General features: G+C 40.5%; 1 long non-coding RNA gene across 2 annotated transcripts; it reads left to right on the forward strand.

Annotated features, from left to right (window-relative positions):
• The first annotated feature begins 253 nt into the window (after positions 1-253).
• On the forward strand, positions 254-6,539 carry LOC149949458 (uncharacterized). Of its 2 annotated transcripts, none has more exons than XR_016479811.1 (3): positions 254-4,342; positions 4,434-4,585; positions 4,658-6,539. It is a non-coding gene; the product is annotated as an uncharacterized LOC149949458 (long non-coding RNA). The 2 variants fall into 2 exon arrangements; XR_016479810.1 differs by having other exon boundaries at positions 254-3,743; positions 3,813-4,342; positions 4,434-6,539.
• Positions 6,540-7,305: the final 766 nt, after the last annotated feature.

The raw sequence follows: 7,305 nt of genomic DNA on the forward strand, positions 1-7,305 counted from the left end.
TAGAAGATAGCTGTTTTGGAAAATGTTTTGTCTATGGCATGGTATAGTGTGTGAACATATGAGCTGATTGTTATCTTCTATTTAACTACCTACCCCTGAGTAAAATGGCTCTTTTCTGGTCAATTTCAATATCTTAACTTAATTAAACTGATTCACCTGAACATAAACATTGTTGAAGTGTACAGGTACACCAATGAAAAAAGTGACAATTCTCAAAAGTATGTCTCTTGGCAAATTTTCAATCTTGGTAGCTAAATCTATGATAACAGGCAAAAACTAATGTTCTTCATTCCAACCACTTAAAATAAACAGTGCCAATCACAATAGTCGAATCCTAGAACAACCACAAACCCCAAGCAGACGTCATAAAAAATCAATTTGCAAAAAGCGAAATATTGGTAAAATAAAATATTGTGTAACTATTTTGGTAAAACATTTAGAGAAGGTATACAGTCCCAATCAAAAGTTTCAGGCCATTTTCTCTTGGCAGCCATTTTATTTCAATTTTAGGTAGAGAGCCGAATGAAGGCTTTTATGAAAGAATACCCTCACGAAAATAATATGCTTTCGACGCCACTATTTGGGGTGAAGCAAAAAATATCATGGTCTCGAGCAATATTATTTTAAATACTACTTTCACCCTTGCTTTGCTTCACTTAAAAATTAAATTAGGGTTCATTTTCATGTTTTCCGTCATCACTATTTCTTCAAGAACTTTACAACCACAAATCCGATTCATGACGTCATTTTGGAGGGATTTGGCTATTTCCGGCTTTGCTCGCGCCCTAATGGTGGTGGGGAATTAAACTTCACTGCATATTATTTTCGTGAGGGTATCTATATCTATCTATCTATCTATCTATATTATAAGGAGCGCTTGGTACGTTGGTCATACGTCCGAGCTTTCTGGAATGTTTACTTAGTCTTTCATCAGTGTCATGAAGCCAAAGGAGGGGCGGCGAAGAGAAGGCCAGCGCGGGACGGAGAGAGAAGCTGCTGCATTTCGCTTCGTTAGTGGTTCAACTATAGTCTATAGCCTTTTTTGTGTTTTTGCTTAGTCAGTAAGGGTACCAAAGGCGGGGGGCGAACCGGGCGAAGATAAAGGTGGCACGGGACAGAGAGAAACCGGGATTACCTTTCGCTTTGTCACTGGTGGTGGTTCGACTAGCCTATAGGCAGAGATAGCGAGGCGCCAACGACGTCCCACCGCCTCCCACGCTGAAGTAATTATAGTCGACCTTGAACTACCGACGTTCGGGCTTTAGATTAGTCACTAACGAAATCGGGACTGCCTTACCCTATTAAGCCGGCCGAGTGGTAAAATCTGCGCGTATGGGTAGTGGCTCCTCTTTTTCCACGCTATTCTGTGGTCGAGAAAACCTATTAGCTCGGTTTCTCGGAGTCTTTATACTCCTGTTAAACCGGCCGAGTGGTAAAATCTGCGCGTATGGGTATTGGCTCCTCTTTTTCCACGCTATTCTGTGGTCGAGAAAACCTATTAGCTCGGTTTCTCGGAGTCTTTATACTCCTGTTAAACCGGCCGAGTGGTAAAATCTGCGCGTATGGGTATTGGCTCCTCTTTTTCCACGCTATTCTGTGGTCAAGAAAACCTATTAGCTCGGTTTCTCGGAGTCTTTATACTCAGTCAGGGTAGCAGTAGGTAACATTGTCAAAGCTGGGAGGAGGAATGCGGCAAGCTTTTCAACACTCCCGGCCTTTCCGCCGTTCTGCGAGGCGAGGCGGTCTCTCGGTCTCTTCAAATTTTAAGGGACGAGCGTATTTGTTTCTGTTCGTCATGAGGGGGAGCACATCTGCTAGTGGGTACAGGGGGTTTGCGACGAGAGAGAAAGACGAGTTTTATGTTATTTTTGCTGGGGGAAAAGGGTGCCCCGATAATTTTGGCATGGGGAAAAGGGGCAGAGGGGCCTTGAAGGGGTGGAGTGCCTCGAAACACACAACTAGCTGAGGGCCCGCTTCTCTACGTAAAATAGAAATAAAAGAGAAAACGGCCAGAAACTTTTGATCGAGGCTGTACTGTTGTGATTTATTAATGCTACATAGTCACAGGGGGGAGGGGGGCAAAATCCACTGTGCTACATACAGGTGGCTCCACTAAACTCGTTCTGCACATAGAAATAGAAAGTAGACTAGAAGCTAGGAGGATGGAAATACTGGAGGGGAGCTATGGGATTCATAGGCCTGGCAATGTGGGAAATTCGGACATAAGATACTAGAGACACCTAGCGGACACCGTAGTCAAAATTTCGTCCGCGTGTTCGTTGGGACTTGGTTAGAAATGCGTGCCGGTTTTAAAATCGTGTTAAAGATTTATTTATTTTGTCTTCAAATTAAATAAACGTCTCTGAAATTAGTTTCGTAGAATCCAGGTTGAATGTTCGTGTTTCAACTTGTACAAAAAATCCTTGTGAATAGAATGAAAAGTAGGCAAAATTTATACGATGGCGCTATGCTCCTATGTCCGAAATTGTATAGCTCTCGCGTTACCGAAGCTAAAACAGCGAGTCCGTGATGGGGGAATACAAATTTCTGTTCCAGGTACGCAGTATTATATTCCTAGCTAGAAGCACTGCCCTTTCCGCCAATCCCAAGGGAAACAGGCGAGCTAGAAGGCTGACATTAGGGTGGAATCGCGATGTACGCGCCATTTGACAAACGCATTAAACATTGTCGCCATGGCTACGACGCGAATTTCGAAGAGGGAAAAAAGGCGATCCGCTGCGCATCACGTCGTGCGCAGCGGCGGTCTTTTCGTGTTTAAATTTTTGCGTCTATACACCACAAGAATACTTAAAATTAACTATCGATAAATAGCTAAATTAGTATCTATAATGGTCAAGAGTGCGAGGGAAATTCTAATAGCAAAAGTAAATAAAACACAAAAAAATAAAAATGTAAGTATGCGAGGGAAGATTAACCTGAAGGGTTACACGATGAGTAAAACAAACAATAGCGTCTGCTTTAACCAGAGAAATAGAAATGAGACTAGAACCACTGCACTTTCCGCTAATCCCAAAGGAAACGGGCAAGCTAGAAAGCTACCATTAAGGTGGAATAGGGTGCTGGAGTTTACTGTCAGACTAAGAAGTTTGGTTTTTTGAGAGCCTCGGCGTTTTCGATACGGTTTTTTCAGGCAGAGATCTCTGCAATTTGTTTTTTGTAGACTTTTGCCTAAAGAAGAAGTATCGGGGCAAGACTGTTCAGATTTTCTCGGACAGCCAGGCTGCCCTTAAGGCTTTTAATCAGTGTAGTATTACTTCTAAACTTTTTCTTAGTAGTTTGGATCAACTTTCACAACTGGGCACCCATAATAGGGTTCAACTATATTGGGTGCCTGGTCATAGGAGGCATCATGGTAATGAAAAGGCCGACACTCTGGCCAAGGAGGGTGCGGAGGCTAGGTTCTTAGGTGCTGAACCTGCTATTCCAATACCCAATGGCCTGGTTCGCAGCCATGTGCATGGCGCTATGGCTGAGAGACAGGTCAAGCTTTTGCAAAGGAGGAAACTCAATTTCGTGTCCTTTGTGTCTGTGATTTTTATGCGGCTCAAAGGTTGGAGCATCTTGGTATGCACAGGCTGGGAACGAGCGATCTTTCCATTATCTCGGCGGAGACTGGGCTATTCCAGGTCCAAAAGGCTGGGGCTGCACAATAGACCTCTAGTCGAAGTGCTAGGTTGGGCTTAATCCAACCACCCAACCCACGAATAATAATAATATTACAGGTGAAAAGTTACAATTAGTTCAACCAGCACTATATAAACAGAGACTGACTCTCGGAAACATTACTTCAGGGCGATTTCCTTCAAGATGTTTTATTGAAGCGAATATTGGCTGCCGAGCTCGAATCGTTCAGTGAAGCTCAACGCTCTCAACGTTGACAACTTTTTTTCACTAAACGATTTTTGTAAAATCCGGTTTTGAACGTCACGTTGACAACGTTAACTCAACAAACTAAACGATTGAAAGAGCAGGTTTCTTCGTTGATAAACGAAATCGTGACGTCACAGCACGCGGGAAGGTTATCTGCGGACGACACAGCAGACGATATTTTATTAAACTTACAACAATCGTAAAAAAGCGTTCTACAGGACATTGACTAATGGATTTATATACCCCCGTACCGTAAAACGTTCAACAGTACATGGATTAATGGATTTATATACCCCCGTACCGTAAAAACGTTCAACAGTACAGGATAGAAAGTCTCAACGGAATCAACGCAGACGTAAAACGGTATAAGACCGTTAAGCTTCACTGAACGTAGCCTAGTTTTCGTCGCCAAGCAAAAGAAGGCGAGGAGATAGTTTTCGGTCGTGAATAGGTAAAAAAAATTCTAAAATTAAGTATTATATTAATTGGATTTTAAATGATTTTATTTGCTGCTACTAATTGTAAACCAAACGTTAATTTAGATCTCCAAAATTTATTACCCAACTCGTACTTTCAAAAAAAAGCTTCACCAGTTCGCTCCCCGTTTACCGAAGACCCGCTCAATTTAAGTAATCATCCTTCTTCATCCTGTTGACGTTTCCCAAATGATGATCCAGTAGCTCTTCGCCACCGAGTAAATAACCTTTGTCTGTTACGTGATGTTGTATACAATAACAATACAAGAGTTTATAGACTTAACCTTCAGGTAAACCCTGCGTTCCAACCGTCCATCCCAACGTCAAAGTCACTTCAAGTACTCCTTATAACTACAACAAACCGCTAAGCCTTTCGAAGTAAGGAAACTTATTCTTATCAAAGTAAATAACTTTTCGTTATATTATCTTCGTGTATTGTCTTTAAAATAAATTTTACTTTTTATTTTATTACACAGAAATCCTGCTCGGCTTGGTAAGCAGGACTTAGAATTTTTTATACTTCGGTAGAATGAAGTTCTTACGATCCGCGGGCACCAATGTTTAGCTTTTCACCGTCGCGAAAGGGGGAAGGGGTGGGAGATTTAAGGATCCAATGAGATACCTGCCCGATTTGATTGAATGTTAAGGGGTGTACCATGATGGGAACCGCTGAATATCGTTTCAACACTCATTATCATTAGAATGATTAGGTATAAATAAATGCATTCTTGGTGATATTTAGGAAAATGTTTTTAGACAACAGGCGCTTCAATAAATGCCGATCTCTTTCTCTTTCCTCCCTTACGCGCATGCGCGAGAGTCACTGAATATAAATTTCACGTGTTTATGTTACTAATGTTTATTTGTAAGGCTGAAGTTGAGAGTGCGCGTGAATTTGTTTCATTCCGGATGCCCATGCGAAATAGACGCTTGAATAAAACCGGTTCAGCGATTTGCCAGGACATACTTGTAAAAGCGTTATATTTTAAAGCGCGCGCTGCTTAATATTTCAATATAGAAGGACTCGTTCAATTTAGCACGCACCCCTTGAAATAAAAAATGCGCGTGTAGCCTTACAAATCTAAGTAACATAAACACGTGACTATTTTATTCAGTGACTCGCGCGCATGCGCGTAGGGGGAAAGAAAAAGAGCGGGATTTATTGAACTAGCCCTTCTATATTAAAATATAACGCTTTTACAAGTATGTCCTGGCTCTCGGTATTACTACTTCTAGGCAAACCACTGAACAGGTTTTATAAAAGCGTCTATTAAATGCTAATACATTTCATCGTATAATCATTCCCAGTGTACAGAGTAATATCATAAATGATTATAGAACTATATAATTATAATTTCTACCATCAGTTCTGGGGCTGAGATGGGCGGTGCCTTTCTGTGTTTTACGTAATCACTTAAGCCAATCAGGGAACAGCCGTTTGTCGTTAACCTTTTCAGAATAGCTCATTTTAACCAGCCAAGTAATTTTCTTGTAATTCTTATGTAAATACCTATACTTCTACAACATCAGTTTATAAGCGTAAATAAAGGTATTTTTCTGATAATATTTATACCTATTTTCGTTGAATCTAAAATATGCATAATTTAATTATGAAAATTAGATTTCGCGTAGCCACGTTGCCCATCACAAGAATTTTAGAGCGACGGCGATTGACCAACATCATAACATTTATCCTAGCGACTGAGCGCAGATTACATTCAGGCTGACAGCCATCCGCGGGCTTGGCTCTCGCAGTCTCGCTCCTCCAAAGCTTTTGACCTTGAACCATGTCTTTTAAGATCATTTTAAATTTATCTAGAGAACCATTCGAGAAACAAACATTTTAGGTCTTAATAGCTTTGATACCACAAGTCTAGGGAATGTAGACAAAAACAGGAAGGTCATAAAAAAATAATGTACCAGAGAGTCAGAGACCAAGTTGAAGGGCCGTTATCTCGAAACGTACTCATGCTAGAGTAACGAAATTTGCTAGGCATACTAATCTGGTAGGGCGTCTTTAGAATTTTCAAACTCGGATGACCTTTAACTAATTAGAGAAAGGATTCATCATGGTGTTTTGCATCGGGTTAAAGACATTGACTTAAAATTTCAATTTACACACTTTTTAAATTGGAACCATTTCTCTTAACCCTTTAGTTCTCGAGATAAACTTTGAATGACCTTAAACCATGAGTTGTATGTCATTAGCAAATTTCGATACTCTAGCGTGAGTACTTTTCGAGATAACAGCCCTTCAACCTGGTCTCTAGTACATTATTTTCATTACGACCTTCCGGGTTTTGTCTAAATTCCCTAGACTTGTTATTAATCAAATTAGGTGGTACCAAAGTTATAAAGTTCTCTAGTGCTTCTCGAGATAAATATTGAATGACTTTGAAGATATGGTTCAAGGTCATGGAAATTTCCGTTGTCAAGTTACCCCCTGCACGTTCTGTGTCCTGAAACTTTCAAATTCCTAGCTAAAATAAACTTTGAGTTATGGGCCCTGTATCGTTTTTTAGTTAACACCCTGTGTAATGCTCTTTTTGCGGTAATTCGTTATTTGCGTATTATCAGAAGAAAATAGGGGAAGTACGTATCTGTAGCTTTGAGCCATAGAAGTCGTCGTGTGACCCACGAAAATGCCTTTTTACGCATAATAAACCAAACTGAAAAAGTAGTTCCACTTTTGTTTTGATTCAACTCGGCTATAAACGACGAAAGCAAATACGCCTTAGCTCAATTAGCAGAGAATGAGAAGGACATTATGTTACAATTGTTCTATTTAAGAAAAATTGATTTTTTAAACGATGTATTCATCCGCGATTTCCCGCCAAACCGTTTTGGCGCGAAAATTCGTGAAAAGTGACGCCTTTCCAAAGCTGACTAGAAGCGTACTTCCCCCTATTTTCTTCTGGTATTATATACTTGGTTATGT

This window comes from Leiobunum rupestre, chromosome 3, assembly GCF_980474605.1.
Source record: "Leiobunum rupestre chromosome 3, qqLeiRupe1.1.hap1, whole genome shotgun sequence".
Classification (NCBI taxonomy): Eukaryota; Metazoa; Arthropoda; class Arachnida; order Opiliones; family Sclerosomatidae; genus Leiobunum; species Leiobunum rupestre.